The 10,425-nt window shown below is 34.9% G+C and overlaps 1 long non-coding RNA gene across 1 annotated transcript; it reads left to right on the plus strand.

The window, feature by feature from the left end:
* The first annotated feature begins 1,429 nt into the window (after positions 1-1,429).
* LOC128030722 (uncharacterized) lies at positions 1,430-5,022 on the plus strand. The gene is made up of 5 exons (XR_008187949.1): positions 1,430-1,622; positions 2,452-2,514; positions 2,844-2,901; positions 3,684-3,778; positions 4,973-5,022. It is a non-coding gene; the product is annotated as an uncharacterized LOC128030722 (long non-coding RNA).
* The last annotated feature ends 5,403 nt before the right edge of the window (positions 5,023-10,425 follow it).

Below are 10,425 nucleotides of genomic sequence, written 5' to 3' on the forward strand. Positions count from 1 at the left end.
GCTAAATGCATACATTTATTTAAATGTATTTATTTATGTACAGTATAGAGAAAGAGAGAAATACGTTATTTTATAGCTGGTTTTCGTGCACTTCAGCAAGTCATTGACATATTTTTCCCCCCAGTCTTTGGAACATTTCCTACATTAATTATTTTATTTATTAATTTATTTATTTTTTATTTTTGTTCAGTCATTTAATTTAAATGTAAACGTAAGTGGCTTGGCTTTTCGCGTTATTCATTGCCATGATAACTTACACTCCACAGCTAACCTGCTCCGGGGCAGGTTATGTTCAGGGTTAGAGATCTCAAACTGAAGGTGGACCAATCTGGGGCCTGTACCATGAAGCTGGATTAGGTGGCTAGCCAGCTATGTTTCATCTTAGTTTTCGCCAACCCTGCGTTTTAGGTACTATGAAAGTAGCCGGGCTTTAATCAGTGTTCGTTGCCATGGTATCTTACGCTGCACGGCTAACCTGCTCCTGGGCAGGTTATGTTCTGAGTGAGAGAGCTCTAACTGAAGGTGAACCAATCAGATGTGAGATCTTGCTCCAAATTAAAGGTCACTTATGCTTAAAAAAAATAAAAATAGAAGTCTGGCTTCAATGATAATAACTGAGTCATTTTATGATTTATATATTATATTATTCATCTCTTACACACAAGTAATTTTAGTTTAACAGTTATTATACATTATTTAAAAAAAATATTAATGTATACAGATCATGTAATATAAATAAGCTGTAGTATCAAAAGATTGCACTATTTAAAAAATTACAAATCTGAACTTACATGTTTGAGTCTCTATCACTAAATATTTTAAAATGTATAAACTAAGTTAACAAGTTCCACTTGTGACTACACTGATGGAGCAAGATCATTTATTTTATTAGTCCTCCTTCATTTTTCATATGACATTTAAATTTGTCATATTCTTCAATCTCTTAACCTTTAGCAAAACCTTTAACCTTTAGTTTTGAATCTCGCTGGGTCTCTCACGAGAAGTAAATCAAACATGCTTTATGTTGCAAGGCTCGTGATTGGCTGTTCTACAGTGATGTTACACATTCATGTGCACGCTCTCCACAAATTCAGGATCAAAGCCTGAATTGACAAAGAAAGTTGATGAACAGCATCATGGTACCAACAAAGCCGGATTGGAGAGGTTTGGTTTTGTCAACTCAAAACTAATCTTGTAACTCTGAATTTGTTCAGCTACCATCATGGTACAGGCCCCAGGTGTGAGAGAAGTAACATGTCTGACACAAAGTCACTCCAGTTTTGCTAAAAAAAAAAATAAAAAAAAAAGAGAGATCTGGCTTTAATGCACTCAAAAAAATGAAATCTGGGTGTTGTTCGATAAAAATAAATGGAGCATTTTGAAACAAATAAAATTAATCAGTTTAAGGGATGTACACAATTATTTTAAATCAGTCTGAACTAAATCCATACAACCTTAAAAGAGCTCAATTCATTTGTGTCGAAACAACAAAAAATAATGATTCAAGTCAAACTACTACTTTTGCGCATGCGCTGATGACAGGAAATCCACGTGACCTCGTCAGTTATCGCGGGCGCCATTATGTGGTGGAGTCCAGTCTATGGTGGAATGCTGTAGAATTGGTAAGTTCAAAAATCCTTTATTTTCTTTGTCTGCATTGTGCTGATAGAGAGTAAAACTATTTAAATCAGTCAGAATTCAACATTAAGCGGATATTTGACAGCTTATTGGATTATTTGAATTACTCTATTAGTCACATGTTCATACTCGATAAAAACATAGTAAATCGATATAAACGCCTGCATGTATGTACATAATTTAACATTAATGCGGTATTTGCTTAGTTCTAATTCCTGTTGCAAGCGTTATTTTACTAGATTGTTTCAGTTAACGTACTCGGGCTACTGTTGTTGAGCGTACTGTTAAGTGATGCTTCTGTACAAGTAAAGACGAGAAGACTGCGAATTAATGTAAAAACGAATTAACAAACAATGATGTCAATACAATTATATGCTTGATGTTAATCAACAAGCAGCCAGGCGGCGTGGAATACAGTATAGAGCACATGCGTACTAGGCATGTGTCATTTGACTATGATCGCACAGGATTAGGGTGCACGCGTTGTAATACGTTGTATTATTGTTACAGTTGCTGTAATTGAATGAGAATGATTTAAAGACAATTTGATATTTGTTTGTATGAAATATAATGATCGAAACTTCCCTTCCGGGCAGCATTTACATTTTATATAGATTTCAGTTATAATGCATATTGCATGGGAAAATCAGCCTCGGTTTCGTCGGTAGAGCAGGATCGCCCGTTTTCTTCAGAATTGTTTTGTGTTTGTATATATTATAGTTTTACTGTTGCTGAGCATGTAATAGGTGAAACATCTGTACAGGTAAATACAAGTACACTGCAAATTTATGTAAACATCGTTTTATTTTACAGGTTTTTACAAGAGCTCATTAAATAGCAATCCTATACTTGGGTTATAGTCTACTTTTTCACATGGTAAGTTGTATTAAGTATGTTCTTAAATGGGTTTAGAAAAATGGCTCATTATTACTGTAATAAAATAAAGGAAAGTTTAAAGTGTTTTATTAGTGTGTGCTTGGAAATACCTAATGTTTTCATAACCAACATACGAATGGATAATGTAATTTTCTGATTTCATACAATTTGATAGTTATTTTACTATATTGTTTCAGTTATGAAATTAGCCATTTCATTCAGACGACTGCTGCTGAGCAATCTGTAGGAGATTTCTCTGTTCAGGTAAAGATGAGAACACTGCAAATTTATGTAAAAATGATTTTTATATTTTTATTTTTATTTTACAGGTTTACAAGAGCAATAAACAGCATCCCATGCTTGGGTTTTAGTAAACTTTTTCATGTGGTAAGCTGTATTAGTGATTAGCCAAAAATGAAAATGATGTCATTAATTACTTACCCTCATGTCATCCCAAATCCGGAAGACTTTCGTTCATCTTTGGAACACAAATGAAGATCTTTTTGATGATTTCTGAAAGATTTCTGTCCTTTCATGAACAGCGACACAACTGAGACTTTGATGTTTTAATAAGTTCGATGTTCGAAAGTATGATGAACAGATTTAATTTAGGTTTTTACTTGCATATAAACATTGATCAGCAAACATCAACGGAAGGTCAACTGAACCTGATTGATGCCCAAAAACAGAAGCTCAGACGTGCTGCGTAACGAGAATGAACCTCATTGGTTCTCACATGTCAAACAAACATGCTTATGCTTCCGTTCACCACAACTGATGAGTTGATGAATGTTTATATGTGAATAAATTGCAAATCTAAATCTGTTCATAATATAAAGCGAGTCTTCAGAGAAATGTGACTTAACCGCTCAATTTATATGGATTCGTTTTATGATCTCTTTATGTACTTTTTGAAGTATCAAAGTCTCAGTTGCATAGCTGTTTATGGAGGGACAGAAAACTTTCAGAATTCATTAAAAAAAAAATTATTTGTGATCCAAAGATGAACGAATGTCTTCGAGCATGACACGAGGGTGAGTAATTAATGATAGAATTTTTATTATTAGTTGAACTTTCATATAGATTGCATGTCCTGTTATACTTGGTTATCGATATGATATTGTCAAATAATCAATGTTTTTGTGTTTTTTTTTTTTTTTTTTTTACAGAACAACAGCGTAGACATGGAAAGAGAATGCATCCTCAAAAAGCACTGTGTGTATACTTAAAGGAGGACCATCTACAGCTGTTCAAGGAGTACAATGTAAGCAACTGCTTTTCTCTTCTTCACTTTTATGTTTACATTAAAATCTAACCGTACCATTCTCTACTTATGGTTCGGCACGCACTTGAACCGCGGTCCACCTCTAATGACGATGCGAGTGCCGTATGCTGCTCTAACGTCTAGTCATGAACGCTGTCAGGGGCGTAGCAAGCTTTTCAAAAGTGTGGGGGATGGATGTGGTTTGTTTATAAACAATAAAAATGATGAACACATTGACAGAGGGGTACAAAATGCAGGGCTTAAAGTTCTCTGGCACTGTGCGGGATTTCCGGCTTGCAGCGTTTGGCTGGAAAAAAAATAATCCTACATTAAAAAAAGAAAAGAAAAAAAAATCAGAAAATGGGAGAAAAAAATGAAAATCAGAAAAGGGGAGAAAAAAAACGCAAAATCAGAAAAGGAGAGAAAAAAAACGCAAAATCAGAAAAGGAGAGAAAAAAACGCCCACACAAAGCTTTTTCTCTGGTGGTATAAATAATGTAACAATTTACTGTTTTTAAACATTAAAATAATATACACTTTAATTTCATAGTTCTTCAACAGGTATGCAAACAATATCCCAATAATAGCAATTAGCATTCTAAAAAACGAAATATAATACCGAAAACACTCGACATGTCAACAAAACGATTAACAGAACATCTTCCCAAATACATATCAAGCTTATTTAAAAACCTCTAAAGCATAAACACTCATTCAAAGTACCTGGAAAAGGGAGATGTAAATAACCATAAGTTCCCGCCTCCTCAGCACGAGCTGACCGATAACACCCCAAGAGAGGCGGGACTTAAGGCAGAACAGCCAATCATCAGCCGATCACACTCAAAGCCGGTGTCAAGTTTGAGAGGAAGGGGGGAGGAGGCAGCCGCAACGAGCGCAGACACAGAGCGGTCAGAGAAACGGAGGAACGACTGTAGTAAGGCGTTTGTGCAAAACTGCGGAAAAACTGCAGAAAATGTGCGGGTGTCGAACCCTCTCACCGGGAAAAGTGTGGGTGTTAAAACCCCCACATCCCCCACGGGTGCGACGCCCCTGAACGCTGTTGCTATCTTTGTGTAAACAAAACTCATTTAAGCCTTGCTAACTTAAACATTCAAGAGCAAGACGCAAAAGAGAACTGTGAGATGATTTGTGAGTGTGCTCATCCAAAGCGCCCACATGTTTTTTTTTTTTCAGAAAACGTGCAAATACTGAGTTCTCTTTCAAGTCTTGTGCTTCAGAGGCCGGAATTGTAGGTGGGGGGTATGCATGTACAGCTCTCTCTCCACCTTCAATACCACGACTTAGGTGCCCTTGAGCAAGGCATCGAACCCCCAACTGCTCCCCGGGCGCCGCAGCATAAATGGCTGCCCACTGCTCCGGGTGTGTGCTCACAGTGTGTGTGTGTGTGTGTTCACTGCTCTGTGTGTGTGCATTTCGGATGGGTTAAATGCAGAGCTCAAATTCTGAGTATGGGTCACCATACTTGGCTGTATGTCACTTCACTTTTCACTTTCACTAAAAAAAAACTACTGTTAGATATCTGAAAAAAACTGAAAAGCACTGTTTATTTTATTTGAATCTTTGATCTATTGTATTTATTTGTAATGTTGCTTGTAGTTTGATTATTTGTTCTTATTAATTGTTCTTATTAATTTTTATTTTACAGTAGTCCAATTTTACCACATTTTATTTGTCTTGCCCAGGATTGCGACTGGATGAATGCTAAAGAAGCCATAGATCAGATGGTAATGGGGATCTACATCGTCCAATCCATAGACGCCAACCAGGAGATAAACCTGTGGACGTTGGTATCCTGATTGAAGGGACCGAGGTTCTCTGCTCTTTGAAGAACGTGTAGCAGTGGCCATGCTGTTTGGACTTACTTACGCCTTGAACCTCAGCTACCCACAAGAACTCAAGGCTACATTTGAGGTCATCCAGAAAGTGTTCTTTATCTTGGATGGACAAAAACTTTCACTAAAGGTACCAGCCCTTAAGAACAAGATGTTGGAGTAAGTTACCTTACGTGTGTATTCTCAAAAGACTAAATCTTGACTCTAGCTGTGCATATACATTGAAATATAATGTTGTTCATCTTGGATGATATTTTTTTGTATTTTTTTACCTGAAAATTTGCCTTGAAATAAGAATAAAGAGAAACTTTTGACATTCACTTTGAGAACATTTTATTTGTGCAGTAAATTACATTTTGATAGACATGTCAACAATTAAACATTTGTTTGATGTAAATAAAGTTGTACAATTAACTTAACGATAGTAGTTGACACAATATTTCTGGTTTTCTAAATTAAGTGATTAAGATTAATTGGCTCAACAAGATTAAATAGTTTATAGATAAATACGATAATATGATTCAAATGAAAATGATTTGATCTTGTTGGTTCAAAATGAATTTTGCTCTTGGGTTCCATTTGCCTAAATTAAGTTGAGACAACACCATTCAAATGTGTGGAAATAGGTGTCATAATTATATTAAGTTAGACCAACGATTTATTTTTTTGAGTGTGATAATTAGTGATTTTATGATTTATTTAATTATTTTGGTTCATATTATTATTATTATTTATCTTTTTAACACAAGCAATTTTGGTTATTTATATCATATAATTGATGTATACAGATCATGTAATATAAATAAGCTGTAATATCAAAAGATTGAACTATTTAAAAATAAAAAATCTGACCATACATGTTTCAGTCTATCACTAAATATTTTAAAATGTATAAACTAAGTTAAAAAGTTTCACTTGTCACTGCACTGTTAGAGCAAGATTATTTATTTTATTTGTCCTCTTTAATCTTTCATATGACTTTTAAATTTGTCATATTCTTCAATCTCTTAACCTTTAGCAAAACCTTTAACCTTTAGTTTTGAATCTCGCTGGGTCTCTCACGAGAAGTAAATCAAACATGCTTTATGTTGCAAGGCTCGTGATTGGCTGTTCAACTGTGATGTCACACATGCATGTGAACGCTCTCCATAAACTCAGGATCAAAGCCTGAGTTGACCAAGAAAGTTGATGAACAGCATCATGGTACCAACAAAGCCGGATTGGAGAGGTTTGGTTTTGTTAACTCAAAACTAATCCTGTAACTCTGAATTTGTTCAGCCACCATCATGGTACAGGGCAGGCCCCTGGTGAAGACAGTTAGCTAATGAAAAATATTGAAGGTCTCATACAGAGGTGGAATTATAGGTCAGTTTTTATGTTTTATTATTTATGTTTGTCCATCAAGATCACTCAACCTATATATACACACACACGCACACACAGAGAGAGAGAGAGAGAGGATCCCTTCTCTCTCTTTCTCTGTCTTTCTGAAAAGGCCTACAGATATTCGAGAGTTTGCAGCAGGTTAATTTGCACACTTTCTTACAAGCCACTAGGAAGAACTACTTTACATTTTTGCATATAGTCTGTTTCTTAAATTGAATAAATTATTGTTCTTCAAAATATTGTTGAGCTTATTACAACAGAAAATTGTTTTGAGGTCAGTCCTCTGTTTTTTGAACATGTAACCAGACATAAGCATCTTATTTGATTCTATAATAATAATAATGTGTATTATGTGTGAAATTGTACTCTTAAATTAAATCTCTTTTTTTTCTAGATCACTTCAGTGACCCACGACCGCCAAAGAAAATCCGGGCACAAATGAATAGCCATAATAAGTGAAAGTTAATTAATTTAATTATAAATGTGGATTTATAGTGTTTTTGAAAAAAAAAAAAAAAGATACAAATTATACAATGCATGTCTGTATTGATCCCTACGTATAGGCTACACAAAAGCATCTTTGTTGTACTATTCATTATCACTAACCATTAGTGTGAAGGTATCAGGGGAGAGGACAGTCCAGACTTGTTTGCTAAATGAGTCCACAGAGATGAAAGGCAAAATAAGTGAAATTGAACCGGTCTTTCTGTTTATTTTAAATTTGTCCAGATATGCAGGGACTGGCTCAAATTATTCACTTATTATTTCTATTATGATTTGTAGCATAAACTGCTTGGTAGAACATTTTAAGTTAATTGTGTCTATTCAGTTTTCATGGATTTGTCCCGATTTTGTATTTAGCTTAAAGTCTAATTTAGCAGTCCAACTGCTGTTTTTGACATTTGGCCATTAATTTACAATACCCAAGGGTGAACTACTGTATACACAGCATGTTTCTTTTTTTAACTTAACAAGCCACCAGGGACCAAATAATTGTGCATTCTCTTAGAAATATCTAATTGTCCTCTTAATGCAACATCTGACTTTAATACAGTACATCAAACTCATTAACTCCATGCCAACATAATTCAGCTTGTACTTAAAAAGCAGTAAGTTATGTTCACAGGGCTTAAAATTCTCTGGCACCGCGCCAGACCTTCGGCATGCTGCGTTTGGCTGCAGGGAAAAAAAGTCGTCCTACATTTAAAAACACTTGTAGATATCATGATCGAGTTCATGAGTTAGTCTACCAATGTATGGGAGGAACACAGATTTCACTCTCATCCAAACTAACATTACTAGCCAGTCAAAAGTTTTTGCTCTTATAAACATAAGACGTTGTCTCGTGCTAGTGAACCAAGTATCTGCATTTTGTCTCACCTTGTGAGCTAAGTGTATTATTACACCCCTAGTTTCTATGAGCGTGATAAAGCTCATAATTTTCCAAGTGTATGACTTAGCTTTAATTCTTCAGGTCAATCATATATTCATGAAAAAAATCTGTTTGAATAAGGAGAGCGATAACTTTGCCATAGTATCCTTTCAAATGTTAAAGTTGCCACATTGCATTCTTTGCTTGTGCTGCTCTTTATTTGTACCATGTTGTTGTGTTTAATTAGTTTATTAGAATTTGAAATGTAATAACACTATTGATTGATAAATTAAATCTGATTTAGTCCTTGAAAACCAAATAAAAAGCGAAATTTTTTATTTTGCAGTTTCTGTACAAATCCTGTTTAAGTTACCAGTTATTGGACCATTTTAATGTTTTTGTTGTTGTTTGAACTAAACTGTAGTTTTCTGAAGTGAACTGTCTGTGTATAATTCATATTTTATATTCATTTCCTAGTATTAAATGTACTATTATTTCTTTTGAACAAAACAATTTCAGAAATGTCATGTTTTAGATTGTAGGTCATCTGGCACCCCATCAAGGACAAAGTGGAAAACTTGATATCAAAAGCATCCTTAATGTTACATGGGTTTGCACCATATTGTAATGATTAACCTTTCTTGGTATTGCTGTTTCAAATACCCCACCATAATCTGTAGTCTGAGCCTGTCAAGGGCTAATGGCAATGGCAGATACGTTACTAATTAGTTTCAAGGAAATTAGTTTTCTTTTCTTTTTTCTTTTTTTTGCCAAATAACCCTGTGCATGTGTTCATCCCCGCAACCCCCGGAAAAAAAGATCAGGCTCAGGATTTTTTGTTGTTGTTTTTGCTTTAACCCCTGCGTTCAGTCTAGCATATTATTTCAAATAATAATCTCAACTGTTATAAGAAAAGTCTCTGCTTTATGCCTAAGATTATTAAAAAAGTTATAAAAAAAAATGCAAGATGATGGAGTCAAATCTTGTCCGCACAAAATAATTTCATCTAGCTGACACAAACAGTCTCCTATATTCTGTGTTGGGAGGGGTTAAGAAGACTTGAGAGTGGAAAACCATGTAGAAATGAACCCAGTGTGCACCTGTTGAGCAGATTGTCAGCTGCACTGGTGTCATCTGAACATCATCGCTCACAGTAAGTACCGCCATTACATTTTTACTGTATAATCGAATTCCTGGTTATAGTTTATTGCTTTAGTCTATTTCTGTTTTCTTAAATATTTAAACAAGTATAAATGACTGTGTCATTTGAGGGAACCTATGTAACTTATTTACCATGGTTCATTCACTTAACTATGAGGCAGGCTATAAAATGTTTTTTTTTCTTTCGTCAAATCTGTCAGATGTGTACTCAGTTCATCCATTGAGAATATTCTTATAAGTGGCATAATACTGCAGGGCCAAAACAGATACACTATTCAAATCGAAGGAAACCAAATCATCAGTTAAACTGTACAGATTTGTTTTGTTTTACAGCTTTGCTAGGTCAGATATAAACCCTGTTTTTATCTAGCTGTATTCCAGGGAGAGTGATCTTACACAGGCGGCATCCTTGCACTCATCCCAAATCCTCATACGATAATGCAGGGAATGATAGGCAGTATCTGAGAGTCAATTGGCATGCCTACAGAAACCATACTGAAACTGCAAAATAAGATGCATACGGTTCTGGTTTTTGCAGTAGAAACCTCCATTTAATGGAATATTCCTGGGGATTTTATCTTATGTGATTTGTTCATTATTCAAATATCCTGCCTATACATATTTGACGTGATGATTTGAGTAGGCTATCTTCAGTTTCATTTTTGTTCTTTCATATTTAAATAATGCAAAGATTTTCTCTTCAATGCAAACATTGATGCAATTGAATAGATATGTCTGTATTGTCTGCATGTGATTTATCTTTGTCAGATGGTGCCATTACAGATAAAAAAGCAGCCACTAGATACAGCTTTTGCAGTTATTTTTTTGTGCGTTCATTGCAACGTGATGAATTCACTGAAATCATTGAATGTATC

The sequence above is a fragment of the Carassius gibelio genome, chromosome A16, assembly GCF_023724105.1.
Source record: "Carassius gibelio isolate Cgi1373 ecotype wild population from Czech Republic chromosome A16, carGib1.2-hapl.c, whole genome shotgun sequence".
Taxonomy (NCBI): Eukaryota; Metazoa; Chordata; class Actinopteri; order Cypriniformes; family Cyprinidae; genus Carassius; species Carassius gibelio.